We start from the raw sequence: 4,990 nt of genomic DNA on the forward strand, positions 1-4,990 counted from the left end.
AGAGAGAGCATGGGGTGGGGGTGAGGTAGAGACAGAGACAAAGACAGAGAGAGAAAGACAGCTAAAGACTGTGGCTTACTGTTTGCTGTCTTCTTGGAGGCCCCAGCAGAGTTTTTTGTGGGGAAGCCTCAAGACTATATCTCCTTATTTGGGATTTTTCAAGTAGGATCTGGAAGCCCTGTAAAATGCTTTAAGGACAAAGAAAGAATGATTGGAAAATCTGATTTTTTATTTGACTTAGAAGAAGCACGGAGATTGAAGAAAAAACAGATCTCAGGCAATGGCCAGTTAGGAAAAAGGAAATAGAAAAATTTACATATCAAAATAGACTTGAGGGCTGGGGATTTTGCTCAGTGGTTCCGCTAGGGCCTCAGTTTGATCCCTGGTACCAAAAAACAAACAAACAAACAAAAAAAAAACAACTTGGAAAACGGAATTCCAGTCTTGGCTGGGTTGTCTTGTATAAGTACTTTTCCTCTTTTGGGGTTTTGGAAAATGAAGTGGTTAGGGTAGGAGAAACTTAGAATATACATTAGCTTGACAGTTCTAAGATTTTCAAAAGACTCCCACATAGTTTAGTTAAATTCAGGAGTCAGCAAGAAAGACTGAAAATGTAATACCTTTGCCCCACCTAGCTGAATTATGAATCAGCTTTGTTCTAGGACATATAACAATCTTGGAGAACTACAGGTCATCAGTAAAGAGTTTCTTCACCCGAATAAAATACAATGACCTTGCCCATTCACACAAGCAAGAAATATTAACTAGTTTAAACAGAGCAAGGCAATATAATAAATGGTCATTGCATTTCATTTTGACTTTCAGTTTAGAATAGGCAGAACATTTACTAAAATTACATCTATTATTAACTATATCTATTGTTTAAAAGTCAGCCTGGCTGGTGGCGGGATGCGGGGATTTGGGGCGGGGTGCCAAGGGGAGCTTCGTACCAAGTGGAGCACAGGTGTGGGGGAGCTCCGGTGGCCAGTTCCAGAATCCTTCCCCACACGTTCTGGGAGTCATACCAGCCGAGGTCTTGACAGTTGGACAGTATAGTAGCTAAGAGGACAGTAGGAGGTGTTTCCTGATAACACCACTGCTAAGTATAGTCAAAGCAGAGGCCTGGTTCCCTCAGGCCATCCGCCTGTTCCAGGCCGGGAGTTTGACCCATTGTCGTCTCTCTCAGTAAATAAGGGCCGGCCAGTAGAAGGAGAGCACAGCCTAACAAGGAGGAGAATCCACGTGAGGAGCCCGAACTCAAGGTAGAAGCGATGGGGCCCCACGTGTGCTAGAATCACAGGTGGAAAATCACTTTGTCAAGCATGTGCGGGAATTTGCCAGATGGACTCCAAGTGAGAGTCAGTGCTCCTGGTAGGACAAATGCAAAAACACTGAAGAGATGAAATTTGGCAAGCTGGCCATAGCAATGAGTATACCTTCCTGTTGTGGGATACAGAGGAAGAAAAGAAAAAGTGAGCGAATAATGTTGAATTTGTGTTAGACTCTCATACAGGGTAGGAGAAGCACTGATGAGTGTAAGGCAGAGGACTGAGGTCTGTCTCAGCGTGGAGGATGGGTTGGAAGGAAAGGATATGGAGACTCGTTATGGCACTAGTTATACTGTACAGAGGACTTTTACCTGCATTATTTCAGCCTATAAACAATCCTATGAAGTATTCATTTGTATCAACTTTGAAGATGAGAAAGACTGAGCTCAGAATGCTTAATTAACAAAAAGAGAGTGACTAAGATGATATTCACAACCAAGCTGATCCAAAGCCTGGGGGCTGGGGTAGGGGAGAGGATATCAGAAAACGAGCAAAGGTTGCACAATAAAGAAAACCCCACCTCACTCCTAATATGCCAAGAGTGACATCAGTATCAATTCTACTTTTAATGACCAGTAGAGAATTTACTTAAGTAAAGGAAATTTACAATAATTTTCACTGGAGAGCCTACAGGAATTGTTACAACACTCATTGAGATAGCTCGCCATGTCTGGCAGCGCTGACTTCCTTGTGATAATTATCGCCAAGTATTACTGTGTCAAAGCATTTGCATAAATTCTTTCTTATCCTTGTAGCAATCCTAAAAGGTGGGTGTTGCTATCTCCATTCTACAGGTGAAGAAAGTAAGGATTAGAGACCCAAGAATGTCTTGCTCAAAGTCAAACAAGTAGTACAACACAGGCTGGGGGTCAAACCCGGAGCAGTCTGAACTCACAGTCCATGCTCTTCCCTCTCCACTACATGGTCATGAGGCAAGAAGGTGGGCAGTTGGGTCGTTGAGAATTCCTTACTCTTTGGGGAATTGTAGTAGAGATATTTATCACTAAATTGATATGTTTGTTCTCTTCACACTTGCCTGCCTCCTTGCCATTTGGTTGTCCATGTGATTAGTTCTATACAAGGGGCTGTGGATAAAATTATTAATGTTACTTCTAGGCAAACAAGCAGAACATGTGTATGCTCTTTAGAGTCTTTCTTCCCCCGAAATAGCAACTGTGGAAAGATGTCAGAGAATCTGTCAGCCTGTGGTTCTGAATAACCATGAGGAGCAGAGCTTCTTGCTCATGAGTAAAAGAGAAACAGCCCATATGTTAAGCCCTAGACCAGTGATGGTGAACCTTTTAGAGACCAAGTGTCCAAATTACAACCCAAAATCCACTTATTTATTGCAAAATGGTAACACTGCAATTAAGCCCAAATATTGAGATTTTTAGTCTAGAAAAAACAACTTATACATTAACATCTTTTGTTTTAAAAGAAAAACACAACACATGTGCCATCGGCTCACCACCACTGCCCTAGATTTTGGGATAATTTGTTAATGTGGCATAACTTAGTCTATTCTGACTAATGCAGGTGTTTTCATCACAATAAGAATTCAGGACTGGCTAGGGATACAGCTCAAAGATAGAGTGTTTGCCTAGTGGGCAAAAGGCTCTGGATTCAGTTCCCAGCAAACACACACACACACACACACACACACACACACACACGTCTATTTTTTTTTTAATTAAAAAAAATTGTTTTGGAGACAAGGTATCACTATGCAGCCCAGGCTGGCCTTGAACTCACCACAGTCCTCCTGCCTCACCCTCCTGAGTGCTGGGATTACAGGCATGCACCACCATGCCCAGCTGCAACACATTCATCTACTTTAATAAAATAATGCTTAATTTCAGGGGCAAGTTTTTTTAATCACTCCCATCTTTCCCACTATGGACATTGAGTTATATGAAACACTGAGTACCTGCAATGAAATCATATTTTTCCTTTTGAATAGATTTACATCTTTTGACAATACATCTTTGAGGAAATAGGGTGGTAACAGTATAAGCCTGAATAAAACCAAGGAATTTAAAGTTTATGAAAAAAACTCAAATTATGCTCAATTTTATGCCAGTGGCTTTAGAGAAAAAACATACATTAATCACAAATATATATCTTCACACTCATGTATATTTTCACAAATGCTTATCTCCAAAACATTAAGGTGATGATCTAGCAAACAGCTTACATCATGGTTTGTTTTCGCTTACATCATGCTAAAAAACAGAGTGCTCTAGTGTGAATTCAAAAGACTGAGTCCTCATAGAAACTGGAGATTTGGAGCTCTTGCTAGATCTGGAGTTCCTCAAGTGTTGCTGTGGAAAGTCACGGTTTATTTGTCCTTATTTCTTCTGACACTCTTGACAGCAACAATAGTGTTAGCCCTTGTTTAAATAAATTAGTAACAGCAATCTCTTCTATTTTTGCATTAACAGTTTATAAAACATTTTTACATGTATCTTTTTGATCCACATAGCCACTCTTGAAATAATAGACATTTTATTCATGATTTACAATGAGAGATACTAAAGTTCAGAAAAGTTAAGTGATCTGTCCAAAGTCACACAGCTAGGAAGAAGCACCACTCCTCCCATCAGTCTGCCCTTTTGGCCCTATTAGTAATAAAATCATTCAGTTTTATAGGAAAATTATTCAGCATTTTTGCCTTATGGGCAATTGCTATCTGATGGGAAGAATGAGACAGGAGTTGAGAAATCAAACTATTACACACAAACACAAATTGTTTCCATTAGGCAATGTTATAAATCATCAAAATGGAGTTCTCTGAGGCACCTAAATATAGTAATATCACATAAAAGTAGCCTCCTATAAGCACTTATGTTTTCTTAAGTGCTTTAACTATACCTCATTTAATCCTCACAATCACAGAACAAGAATGTTACTTTTGTCATACCCAGTGACAACACTGAGGCACAGAGGATTTAAGCCATGTGTCCTGGGACACAGAGCTTACATCAAGAAAACTTTTTTTTTTTTTTTTTTTTTTTTTTTTTTTTAGAAATTTTTTTTTGCTTCTTGAGACAAGGTCTAGCTCAGTAGCTCAGGCTGGCCTCAAACTTTTGGTAATCCTCCTGCCTCGGCCTCCAGAGTGCTGGGAATACAGGTGTGCACCACCATACCTGGCTTAACAATGTACACTTATACGGTACTTCCTATATGCTAGAGCATACATATATTGACTAAATTAACCCTCACTATTAACACATTTAACATATTTATTCAAATAGAAATCAGATATAGAGAGACAGGAGGGGAATAGGGGGAAATAAATAGAAAGAGAGGAGATAGGAGGGAAAGAGAATAACTTAAAGTGCATAATGAGACCTGCTGTCTACTCAACACAAGCCCTGAAGTAAACAGGAAGTCCTATTTCCCTCATGGATCTCTAAGGATAACTCATGAGCTGAGGGTTGCTTTGTGATGGAGATTTTGCATTCTTGTGGGGGCTGAGGATGTGGCTCATGGTAAAGAGTTTGCCTGGCATGTATGAAGCCCTGCGTTTAATCTCCAGCATTACAAAAGAAAAAAAAAGCCAGAAAGGTCAGGGATTTAGTTCAGAGCTTCTGCTGCCTGCCTCGCAAGCACAAGGTCCTGAATTTGATCCCAGGTACAAAAAAAAAAAAAAAAAAAAAAAC

The 4,990-nt window shown here is 39.9% G+C and overlaps 1 long non-coding RNA gene across 2 annotated transcripts in view; it reads right to left on the minus strand.

Annotated features, from left to right (window-relative positions):
• LOC104874924 overlaps nucleotides 1-4,990 on the minus strand; it is a 34,926-nt gene that overhangs the window by 11,601 nt on the left and 18,335 nt on the right. The window contains exon 4 of one of the 2 annotated variants that reach the window (XR_783908.2): nucleotides 80-188. The exons of the other annotated variant lie outside the window; for it this stretch is intronic. This is a non-coding gene — a long non-coding RNA (uncharacterized LOC104874924). The remainder of the gene's footprint in view (nucleotides 1-79; nucleotides 189-4,990) is intronic. 2 annotated transcript variants of the gene reach the window in all.

Source organism: Fukomys damarensis, unplaced genomic scaffold, assembly GCF_012274545.1.
Source record: "Fukomys damarensis isolate Sample0158 unplaced genomic scaffold, DMR_v1.0_HiC HiC_scaffold_13, whole genome shotgun sequence".
NCBI classification, from domain to species: Eukaryota; Metazoa; Chordata; class Mammalia; order Rodentia; family Bathyergidae; genus Fukomys; species Fukomys damarensis.